The sequence below is a fragment of the Lissotriton helveticus genome, chromosome 7 (assembly GCF_964261635.1).
Source record: "Lissotriton helveticus chromosome 7, aLisHel1.1, whole genome shotgun sequence".
Lineage (NCBI taxonomy): Eukaryota > Metazoa > Chordata > Amphibia > Caudata > Salamandridae > Lissotriton > Lissotriton helveticus.
In genome coordinates, this window is record NC_136068.1 from 1,185,221,268 (window position 1) to 1,185,234,286 (window position 13,019).

Consider the following 13,019-nt stretch of genomic DNA (forward strand, 5'->3'; position numbering starts at 1 on the left):
CTAGAGTTCACACCTGGACGTCAGCCGCAGTGATATGCGCATTAAAATGTTAAACCTGGGCTCCCAGTCCTAATCTTTATGATTCCCTTATCAGCCCTATCTTCTTTCTGAGATGTGTCCAGTCCCTTTCCATGTGAACTTTCGATTAATCAAAGAGTACCATTCAGAGGTGTACTGGGGGTGTCTCTCTCCCTTCCTCCAGTGTGTACTACCCAGCTCACAGGAATGCAGCAATACACAAATCTGTCTGGCGGGATTCCTCTGTTCCTCACGTCTTCACCAGGCAGGCCTGGGTTTCCCAAAATGGAAGCCCTGGTTCTCCCTGTAATGTGCCATTTTAGGCACACTTTGCATTCTGTGTATAGACATAGCACATCTACTGTCCAGTACTGTTGCATCATTGTATTGTAGCACCTTATGCCCACATTAATCCAGCACACAATCCCTCTGTGCGCACTCGTTAGTACTGTATCCTTTCTATATTGTGCTATGGTGTGCTATTCACAAGCACATGCTCTGCCAGCCTGAACACACACTACGCATGCACTGCACAACACTTCATCCTTCATATATTATACATCTGATAAATACTAGTTGTAGATTCCTTACCTTTTGAATTTCCCCAGGCGTCCGTCTGTATCCAGAGATTTTTCATCAGCAGTATCTGCGCGTCAGTAAGTGGCGTCGGTCCGGTCCACGTCTGTCATTGGCATCATGCGCAACCGAAATGAGGTCGCACGCTGATGTTGGTTCTTTCTTTTTCCACGCCAGACTAAGGGCAGATCCAGAGAGAGCTACCCCTCAGCTGTTTTTTGGCTAACCTTTTTTTGACTTTTGTCGAGAATTTTCTTGGACTCCTGGTGTGTCGAGGATGTCCTTGTGCAGGACTTGATTCAAGACCTGCTGATGTCTGTGACAGATCCACACTTAACATGCCTCTGGTGCTTGGGATATGACCACAACTCAGTCATGCCCTAAATTTCGGGCCATGAATCCGAAGGCTTTGCAGGAGCAGTCACGAAAGCTGTTGTAGACCCGGCACTTGGTCCGCGACGCTCCCGTTCTCCTTCGAGAGAAAGATCCCTAGAATGGGAGCAGAGCCTGCACTCCTTGTCCTTGTCCTTGTCAAAATCTTCAGGGTGCTCCGGTAAGCACAAGAAGTCGAAGAAGTCTAGGCGTTCTTCGACTTCACCCCGTCTGTCGGCCTAAACGGGACATGGAGCGTCTTGGCTCTAGTCATGCGTCCTCAGAGCCTCTTTTTCAGACAATTCCACACCACCCCTCTTTTCCAGGAGTCGGAGTGTCTCCTGCCCAATTGGAAAAGTTTTATGAGGCCCTGCACCTCATCTTTCGGCAGCCCAGCTCAGCTGGTGTGCCTTTGGGCCCCGCAGAGTCTGTTTGGGGTCTTAGGCATTCGACATCAGTTGTTCCACCTTGACCTTCCCCTACGAGAGTCCAGATGGCCACGCTCCAGACGTCGACCGTGCCCCTGGTCGCCATCAACCCCATCCTATCGTGGACACGAAGCCAGACCAACATTGGTTCCGATGTGGAAGGGACTTTTATCCCTGTGTTCATCCCTGGAGTTGATTTTGTGCCAGGAGGTGGTGAAGAGGACTGGGAGGGGCAGCTAGACCCTTTAACAGACCACCTTAAAGACCCCATGGACTGGCAGATGGACCTGGGCAAGGCCACTGGGTTGGACACTTCCCCTGACACTGGTATACTTTCTCCCCCTTCCGTAGCTATGGAGGAGGGGGCTTCCTACGTAGTGGTGATCAGATGGGCAGCCGAGGTCCTTGGCATCGAGCTCCATTCGGTGGCAGTCAGACCTAAACTCTTGACAGAGGTGCTCCAGCCTGCGGCTTCTACCTTTGAACTTCTTTTGCCAATTCAATGAAGCCCTCACTGATGTCTTTTAGGGCACTTGTTCCAAGCTCAGCACAGAGGCTCTTGTGGACTAGACAATCGCTCAACGCCCTGCTCCAGGCAACCCAGCGTTCCTTACACAACATCCTTTCCCTGAGAGTTTGGTTGTCCAAGCGTGCTCTTCCAAAGGCGCATTCCCTTCTGCTCCCCGATAGCGAAATCAAGAACCTAGACAATCTTGGGAACAGCATCTTTTCTTCCTCCGGCTTAGCATTGCTGTTGGTGAATACTGCTTGCTCTCGGGCTGATACTCCCATACTATCTGGGATACGGCTGCGCAGGTGCTCCCTCAGTTCCTTGAAGAGGCCCAGGCCGTTCTCTCCCCGGCAGTTGTGGATAGAAGAGATGCAGCGAAATTCACCATTCCTTGTGGACTGGACACCACTGACTCACTGGGCAGAGCGGTTGCCTCGTCAGTAGTATCGCAATGCTATGCCAGGTTGAGGACTTCTGGCTTTCCATTTACCCTGATGGATATGTACTTTGATGGCACGCGCCTTTTCGGCAACAAGGCAGACTCGGCGCTTAAGTGCTTCAAGGAATCTCGAGCTACAGCCAGATCCTTGGGCCTCAGGGCTACCACCTGTCCCCCTCAGTCCGACTTTCGTGGCTACAGAAGAGGTGCCCAGCCACGTCCTGTCCAGACCAGCCACTGAGTCATGCAAACTGTCCAGCCTCTGCGTGGCTGCTGACGGGGGACCCGACATCCTTGCAGGTCAGGGAGCCAGCGGGGAGGCTAGTCAACCCTTTCCCCCTCTGCCACTCTGTAGGAGGCTGGCTTGTTATATGGTGCACACTTATTTAAACACCTTGGACATAATCCAGACAACCCTTATGGTGATTTTATTGGTCTTAGACAACCTTAGAAAGCTCTCTAAGTGGATAGCAGCCTTCAGGCTTACCTTGAAGGAGAGTTAATCATGTAGTGTAGGTTAAACAAAAAAGAACTACACAGTGTATATATAAAAATAGTCCTATTTATTACACTGTGGTAAATAAATAAATAATACCCTATTTTTGAATGTATAAATGAATAACAGATAGCTCAATAAATAAGAGTCAAGATTCGAGGTAGTAGGAGGTTGCAGGTTTATTACAGCATAAAGGGCAGGAACAGGATGGTAAGGCCCAGCAGCGCTGCTGGTGTCAGGATCGGGACAAGGAAAAGGATGACTTCTTTTAATAACAGTGCATTAGCATATATACATAACGCAAACACATAGCATTACATTGCAATAGGCGTAGCAGTGGGTGGAGCAGAAGGTGTGACGCGTAGCAGTCGCGAAAGATAAGGGTGAAAAGAGGTGTAACAGGGCGTATACATAGACATGTGATGCAAACGTAACAGAATATGTCATGAATGGGGCGGAAACCATGGAGGGGGCTACCTGAGGAGCCGGGACCTCTAACCTGATGGTGCGCGCAAACTAGCAATGACGTATCACTAGGAGAAGCTGGGGGCTATGAACTCTGTGCTAGGAGCAGAGACTGAAGTCTGGAGAGTCAGGGCGACATGTACCTAAACAGTATCTAGTATCTGATGTTTAGAGAACATATTGATATAAACTAGAAGTCAGGAGGGGAAAGGCTAACTTGATTCTAAGACTGGACCATGCATTATTCTACATGTAGTACGTGATGAAGAATATTAAATGACCATTAAATGCAGTATTTCTCTAACGTGGAGACGTGAAGGCTAGACAATGGCGGAAACTATTGATGCAGTTCAGTAGCTTAGGAATGCAGAGAAGGAGGACTGAACTGATAACTGGAACTATAACATACTTTTGGCAGACTCAGAGGCAGAGCCAGGCTGAACCGGGCACTGTGAGGCAGGAAGTAAGTGAAGGGTCGAGGATACAGGTGGGGGCTGTATCGCTCCTCAGCGAGGCTTTAGGAGAGAGGAGCTGAATCTGATGTCCGGGCCCTTTTGAGGCCTAGAAACGGGGACTTTACAATGAAATAACGTGCACACTGAGAGACGTGGCAACGTAGCTTTACATAGGCCTGATATTCGTAGTATTCACGAGGACTGGAAACTGGCATATTAGAGGTGGACACAACTATAATTGCGTCTTTGATCGAACATGGGGAATACATATGCATATTAATCATGCACACATAACATATGATGGAGGAGGCGTAGGGACACAGAACATGGCAAAATTTACTTTTCCACATTCCCTCCTTGTCACTACGTTTCCATCAGGAAACATCAATATTCATGATACCATCTATCATTTCATACAGTATCATTTGCTCGTCTCGAATTATCCTGGAACGGGATTTAGAACGGGGCTTGGGACTAGGAATACAAGAGGTAGCACAAATGCCGCAAATCGCAGGGCCACATTGTATACAGAGGCAGCAGCTGAATATGATCGCTACTGCAATACCTAGGAAGGACAATATTTTCCATCCCCAGGCGGAAATTATATTCCAGAACCAACCGGACCATGTCCAGGTGCCTGGATCTTGGTGTAACAGATGGGCAATTTTATGGAGTCTGGTTATAGCTGAATAAACAGACGGCGCGTTATTTGGAATGAAAATGCAGCAACTAGATCCGATGACTCTACAGGCCCCGCCCCTATCGGCCAGTATGACGTCAAGGACGAGACGATTCTGTAAAACGACAAATCTCATAGCAGATTGCTCTTCAGTTAAATTACCTAGAGCAGAGGCAGTCTCATTTACTACAGCTTCGAGGGTTCTTGTTAACCTACGGATTAGCTTACTATTCTGGATAGGTCCTATAAAGAAAAAGAAACCTCTATTGAAATCTGTATACTGTTCTAGAGCAGTTTCAGTATAATCGACAATTGGGGACTCCCTTTTATGTCTAACGTGTACTAGATGTGTGTTTCTATGATAATCAGGTGGGGCTAGGAAAACAGGTGGCAGTAGGAAGGCAATGTAACAGGTTCCCTCCCAACCGAGGGGCAGACGAACATATGCAGTTTGACCACAAATAAAATAAGAATGACGTGAAGCTTTGAAGATAGATTTCCCACTGTCACTATACTTGACAATAGTAGTACAATCACTATGTCCTACATGTACGGAACCATTATTTCGGACACATAATTCACCTCTGACTGGCAGTACTGAAATAGCAGGTAAGTCTGGAGTAGTATCAGACTGAACATTCAGGACCATGAAATTCGAAGAATAGTTACCTAAATTATACACTTCATTTTCTAGATCTAACCCGGTTCTGTGGGGAAGACCTTGCTTGTCTGGAAAACATGTACTGTTAAGAAAAGACATATCTGTTGAGGATGACGTTAACGTGGACCATGCTCTACACGAACCATTATGTGAAAATGGATAAGGAAAAAGTGGCAGAACTCCCTTCGGTGTCTGGAAAGGGGGGAGTCGACCACACACCCAACAATTAGTGGCATTGCTGGACTGGTGTGAGTAATGTAACATGCGGATGAATGAGTTATTTCGCATAGCGAGGCGGTAAGAGAGTTCATGAGGAGGCAGATCACTAAACGTGTGCTCTACTGTAGCATTAGCAGACTTATTTACATGAAGAACCGGGAAATACAAGAAAAATGCATAACTGGTGCAGGAAATCATAATGCTGAGAAACAATATGAAACATAGAAAAACGATACATCGAATTGAGTTTTGACTAACTCTCTCACTATGGGGGTCTATTTTATACATGTCAGAAACAGTCTAACCGTTTCACCTAGGGGAGGACTTAGACAATCAAACTGACTGACTTATTTTACTAGACCGGAGTTTTAACTTATACTCCTGTTGCGGAGTTTTCTCTAACAGGGGAGGGTTTGTAGCAATGTCTTTTGCGGGACAGTCCTTGAGAACAATATTTTGGCAATCCTTCAAATCCTGGGAAATGTTCTTTAAGACGGGTTTCAGTCCATTAAATTGTTTTACATGAGAAAGGTGCACCCAGCCTTTGCGACCTTCCAACTTCACGGCTGTACGGGTGGTGAGGAGGACCTGTCGGGGCTCTTTCCAGCGAGGCTCCAGCGGACTTGATCTGTCGAAATTCCTCACCAATACCATGGATCCTGGAACGATTTCATGCGGTGCCACCTCGGTATTGTCTGGAAATGCGGCGGCAACCTGTGAACGACATGAGTTGAGGGCAGACATCAAGGAAGCTAGGTAATCTGTCAGCATATTACTTGAAACATCGGTAATACTTCGGGGTCTAGGAGTACCCCACATGTTAGGGGGGCGGCCGAAAACGACCTCATACGGGGACAGACCTGATCTGGAATGTGCGACCATGCGCATATAAAATAAAGCGACTGGCAGAGCTACTAGTCAGTCCACACCTTTTTCTTTGCATACTTTGGCAATACGGATTTTCAGAGTCTGGTTATGTCTCTCTACGAGACCGGCTGCTTCAGGATGGCGTACACAATGAAACTTCCACTGGTACCCTAACAACAGGGAAACATGCTTCATGAGTTCAGATGAGAATGGCTGACCGTTGTCAGAATATACGACTCTAGGGAGTCCATAACGAGGGAAAAACTCACGAACCAACTGCTTGGCAGTGGTCGCGGCTGTGTAATCTGGGACTGGATATGCTTCTGTCCACCTGGACAAAGCGCATACAACTACAAGGACATACTTGAAACCTCGACATCGCTCCATCTGAATATAATCCATCTGGAGGACTTCAAAAGGGTGGTCAGGGGGCTGGAATCCACCTTGTTCCACCGGGACACTTTTACCTGGATTAAACTGACAACATATCATACAGGTACGGACTTTCTGCTTGGCTGCAGCTCGTAAATGCTTGTTGAACCAAATGTTCTGGATACTGTCTAACATAGCTTTTTCTCCTAAATGTGCTGGACTATGTGCGGTATTAATGATGACTTGAACCATAGAGTCGGGGAGAAACCATGTGGCTCTACCCTTCGTTAACCATCCTTGATCTGTCTGGACCCCTCCTTGTTCGGACCATTTCTTAATTTCTTCGGGAGTAGCATGTAACTGGATATCTATGACATCTTGTGTAGGGTCCTTAACTGTCATACATGTGGTCGGATCTGGAGTATGTGTCTGATTAACTGGAATGTCTGGAGTCTGTGCTGTGAGCTTGGCTGTGCGATCTGCTAGATCGTTACCTTGAGAAATAATATCAGTAACTTTCGTATGTGCTTTGCATTTCATGATAGCGATAGATGTCGGTAAATGTATGGCATCTAACAGAGCTTGAATAAGGAGACCATGCTGAATCTTGGTTCCATGAGAAGTCATGAAACCTCTCTCCTGCCAGAGCACTCCGAAGTCGTGTACAACTCCAAATGCGTAACGTGAATCTGTGTAAACATTAACTTTCAAGTTCTTGGCGTGTATGCAGGCTTGTGTCAGAGCAACTAGCTCTGCTGCTTGAGCGGACAGGGTATCAATACGGTGTGTTTCAATAACTTCAGTGTCAGTAGTCACTGCATACGCGGCGACTAGTTCTCCTGTACTTGTTCTCATACATGAACCATCCACATAAAGTGTCAGGTCGGGGTCTGGTAACGGAGTATCTGTCAGATCTTGTCTTGGCTTTGTCGTAATGTTAACTACTTCCACGCAATCATGTGTGGCTGGATTTGAATTAACTGATGGTAACAGTGTAGCAGGATTTAAAACGTTGCAGCGTCTGATTTCTATGTGTGGCTGGAACAGTGTCAATTCATAACCTGTTAAACGTGCAATTGTCAAGTGCTGAGTTTGTGTTCGGTTTAAAAGAACTTCCACGGAATGTGGAACTTGTACTGTCAAGGAGTGTCCTAAGACTATGGAATCACTTTGTCTGATAGCTAGTGCTGTGGCTGCAACTGACTTGAGGCACGCAGGCAGAGCCTGGGCTACAGGATCTAATGTGCTCGAAAAATAAGCACAGGGCTTGTATTGTCCTGCTTGATCTTGTGTGAGAACAGATAATGCTGTACCTTCCCGTTCAGTTACGAAAAGTGTAAAAGACTTACTGTAGTTCGGTGTCGCTAGAACTGGAGCTTGGCATAGAGCTTTCTTTAACTCATTGAAACTAAGTGTATGTTCAGATGTCCAAGGGAGGACAGTCGGTACGGCTGCCTCCTGTGTCGTTAACTGTATCAGTGGCTTGGCTAGAAATGCATACTGGGGAATCCATTGTCTGCAGTAAGAAGTAAGGCCAATAAAAGCACGTACCTCCTTCTGGGTCTTGGGCTGAGGAAGACTCGCTATTAACTAGATACGGTCTGGTGTCAACTGCCTACCCCTCTTGGACAGTAAGTGTCCTAAGTAGACCACTTGCTGGACACAGAATTGAAGCTTAGAAGGGGACACCTTGTGCCCCATCTCGGCTAGGAAATACAAGACTGTAAGGGATGCTCGCTCGCAAGCACGTTCAGAACGGGCTGTGATCAGGAGATCATCGACATACTGGAGCAGGGCAGTGTCAGTTGGCATGTGAATGTTGTCTAGTTGTCTCTTAAGTGCTTGACTGTAAATACTAGGACTTTCTGTGAAACCTTGAGGAGCTCGTGTGAACATATAGCTCCTTCCATTTAAACAAAATCCGAAAAGGAACTGGCTGTCTGGATGAATAGGGACACTGAAAAACGCGTTCTTGAGGTCTATGACAGTGAAGAACGTCGCTTCGGAATCAATGGCCGTTAATAGGGAAGAGATGTCTGGGACAACTGGGTACTGCGGAATAATACATTTATTAAGCTCTCGTAGGTCAATCACTAATCGATATACTGGGGGTGCATTTGGATCAGTACGTTTCATGACTGGAATGATCGGAGAATTACATACATTGGAGTCAGTTTCTACAACCACTCCTTGAGCCATGAGCTCGTCAATAATTTTGGATAAGGCTGCTACTGCCTCAGGTGGCAATCTGTACTGTCTGATTCGTGGTAACACTACACCTGGCTTGAGAGTCACACGATAGGGTGTGATTTGCATGTAACCTACATCAGTTGGACCTTGCGCCCATAAGTGCTGCGGGACATTAGACAGTCTTGAATCAAAATCTCGTAATACATAGTGACCCTTAAAGTCACGTAGGAACAATCGTATTCCCTCTGGGGAACAGCATATAACTGCACCTAACTCTTTCAGTGTTTTAATGCCTAATAGATTTTCTGGACATGACTTAGTAAGTAACAGATCAGTAGTGCGGGACAATGGACCTACTTCTAGAGTAACTGGCTTTGAAATCTCATTTACGATAGGTTTTCCTGAAAATCCATGGGAAACATTTCTTGAGCCTGAGAGCGGAGCCCCTGGAACTTCGGCGTGACTAATTGTGGTCCTACTTGCCCCTGTATCAATCAAAAACTTTCTGTCTTTCCCTAATACTTGACTGTGAACATAGGGACCTTCTTGATCTACAGGTATCTCGATGAGAGGCAAGCCTACCTCCCTCTCTAGGCTGTTTCATGAATACTGTTGGTACTCTGGATACTCAGACTGTGCATACTGGTACATCTGCTGTGTGACATGCTGTGTTGCAGCGATAGGCTGCGGAGCTGTAACTGTCTGTGGCGCATTCTGTGGCTGAGGAATCTGTGAAACTTGTTCTTGTCTAGGCGGACGTGGTCTTTCTTTAGTTTTACCAGTAGCTATGTTGTGTTTCAAAACTGCACACTCATTTATAAAATGACCTGGTTGTTTACAATAATTGCAGTTCCCTTTAACGGGAGCTGCAGGATGACTGGCTTGATTTGGACCCCTCTTCTGACTGTCTTGAGGAACAGATTGTGCAACTAGTACTTTCATTTTCGTGTCTTTCATACGTTTTCTCTCGTGTTCTTGTTCTTCTCTGATTCTATTCTGGTGGTATTGAAGCATCTGCAACATCTGGGACGGGGTATTAGCTTGCCAGGTACTTTCGACTTTCAAAACTCGATTTTTAATTTGTGGGCTTGAATTCTCGACTAATTTAGTAACAAAAAGGTGAGGGTATGACTCACTACTTGTCTTGAGGCCACTGTTGATGCTAAAACATTTTTCAAATCTAGAATAAAAATCACTAATATCTTCGTCTTGTTTCTGTTTACAGGCTGAGATTGCATCCCAGTCTTCTTTTCTAGTTGTCAATAATCTGGGTAAAACTTGTATTAATAATTCCGGTAATTCTTTACATTTATCTCCAAGACCGGTACCTGGTACTCGTGCCTTATCTTCAGCTTCTAGAACTGCCCAATCGATCTTTTTCTCTCCCACCTCCCATTCTTTTTCCTTGAGCTTTTCATACACCCCTGCGGGCAGCAGAACCTTTAACATTTTAATTATATCTGGATACGTGTATTCTCCCATACGGAGCATGTCTTTTAATTCTCTATGGAACCCTGCTGGATCTTTGTCATGACAGGGAATTAATTTCTTCATCTCGAGGAGTTCCATCTTTGTAATCGGAGTGTAAACAAACACTCGTTCTAGTTCGCCACCCGTTCCTCTGACTGGGTGGACTTCTCGTAACGGATTCTGTCTCTCCATGTAAAATGGTTTACCTTCTGGGGGTGAGGCAGGAACAAAATGCGGATTCAAAAACGTTCTATATTTGTGACGCTGTTCTAGAATGACACTAATTAAATCGGTACCTAGACCTTTCCATCTATACTGGAGTAACTCGTTCAGGACATCATGTAACGGGCCTGGATCAGAGTGCTGACCCTCATACAATGTAATGAGGTGCTGAATCATATACATACCCACCAGTCGTTGTTCGGCTGGGGGCAGTTTCAGAAACATTTGTGCCACTATTTCGTCTGGAAAAGTGGTAGAATCAGTAATCCATCGGACTGCTGATCGGGCTAGTTCTTGTTCATGCATGGTACTTAACTCACTGTAACCGATTCGTGATTTCAGAATGTGATCGGTAGCTTGAAACACTTGTTCTAGTGAACCTTGTTCTGGTGCTGGAGAATGAAAAATAGACTTGTGTTCTAGGCGTAAATGGCGATCTGGAAATCTAGATTTTCCTACATACGCTATTCTGGCGGGATTCTCGTCGTCTATCTCTTCAGTATCAGAATTACTTTCTTTCTCGCTTACTTGTGCTGCTTTACGTTGTTCGTGTATCTTTATTATTTCTCTACGGATTTTCTTGTACATACTCTCCATAGCACCGACGGTCTTGTGCTTACCCTCGGCTATATTATCACTCCACCTTGTCAGGATTTTCATTTCGGCCGGATCTTTAGACGGGTAATCTTGTTCTCTTATTAGACAGTTAATCAGAAACTTTAATATCATGAGCTGGATCTCGGCTTTCCTTTGAGACATGGCCTCGCTAATACTTTCTGGATCATCCCCTGTACGGATGAAACGATATATTCTGTCTAGATCTTCTTTCATATTCGGTAAGGTGACTAGATACTCGGCCACCTTTCTTACGCGGAATGAATATAAAACCATATTATCCTCGCCTGGGACTGGATCATAGCCGCATTCGGCAAGGGATTTTCTTATTTCTGCTACAGTCTGATGTCTGGGCGTACGCTGTGACGCTTGTGCATGTAATTCGGCTGTCGTTAAACGCTTGTGTGGCGGCGGGGTTTGAGGAGTACCTCCCCCTGCGGCCCCTAAACTAGAGTCGTCTACTGAGGCTCTTCGTCCTGGCAGAGTGGGAAATGGAAATGCAGGCTGGACTTGTATGGCGGGCTGGACCGGGGGGACCGTAGCAGGTACTCCGGTGTCTGGAGGAGCGGGAAGTGCCTGATTTACAGGGACTGGCGGAGCGCGAACAGGATTTGCATATTCTGGGACTGTGTCGTCCAAATAGGACGAAATAAAAATATCAGCTGCGGTCTGTTTGTGACGTAGCTTGGTCGGAACTAATGGTGGCGGGAAATTACTGGATGCCTCTGGGGTCGCTTTGCCCTCGGCAAAGAGAGGATACATACCCCTAATAAGGGCATGCCTCTGTCTGTCTGACTGTTCGGCTTTGACTTGTTCACCTATCTCGATTAGTTCTTTTTCTTGTGCTCGTTCTAAGGATTCTCTACTTAATTCTGACTTTCTGATTTCCTTTTCAGTTCTTTTATGAGCTTCTTTGCGCCATAACTCGATGGCATCTTTCTGTGACTGTCTGGCTTTCTTTTTCCATAATGCTTCTTCTACTCGCATGATGCATTCGGCATCCCATGTACCCGATACGGGCCATCTATACTTTTCTTCTAACTGTTTGGTATACTCTACCCATAAATCTAGATACAGTACGGCGCTTATGCCATGCTTCTGATACATAAAATGACCTGGACTGTCCCTAGGCGGAACTGGAACTGCTGCTTCCAGCAGACCCTTTCTGGTTTTTAACTGACGTAATTTCGAAAAGAGCGGCATGACTGAACTATAATCTAGACACAATACAATACACAATAAACACGATACTTATTCCCCATTCATACCACGACATTAAAATACATGAAGAACATTTAAAAATAACAGTTCGAACAGAATACTACCTGGAATACGGAACACAGAATACATGAATTTTCTGACTAGAACTGACTAGAACAGGAACTAGATGCACTGCTGAAACAGTACGAAACTTACCGGTCTCATAAAGAGACACGTCAGGACCCGCATCCACCGAAGTGGACACTTCGTTTGTGGGTCTGTGTACCACCAACCCACGGACCAGAGTCAATTAAATTGACCCTGTCTAGATACCACCCCAGTAACGGTACTCACCGGGCAGCAAGAACGGAAGGCCTCGGACTGGACTGGACTGCTACGACGACGGACGACGAACTTCGGACTTCAGTTACGGGTGGGCCTCCGGATACCTCGGACCTTGGACTCTCGGCTTGGGCTCTGGTCGGGACTCGCCGCGTTCCTCCACCGTCTCGTTTGGATGCTGGACCGCCTCCTCCGTGGGCCTGAGGGATACTTGAAGCAGAAATATCTGCCGGTGCGCAGAAGAGTTCCGTCACGACTGTAGAGGGTCAGGGGGTCGGCGTGGCTTCACCGACGCGTGGGGAAAGGGCAAGTCCCTATTCGGGCGCCATTATGTGGTAAATAAATAAATAATACCCTATTTTTGAATGTATAAATGAATAACAGATAGCTCAATAAATAAGAGTCAAGATTCGAGGTAGTAG

General features: G+C 46.1%; 1 protein-coding gene across 5 annotated transcripts in view; it reads left to right on the forward strand.

Annotated features, from left to right (window-relative positions):
• BPTF (bromodomain PHD finger transcription factor) overlaps positions 1 to 13,019 on the forward strand; it is a 1,855,127-nt gene that overhangs the window by 1,824,930 nt on the left and 17,178 nt on the right. The gene's annotated exons all lie outside the window — the stretch shown is intronic.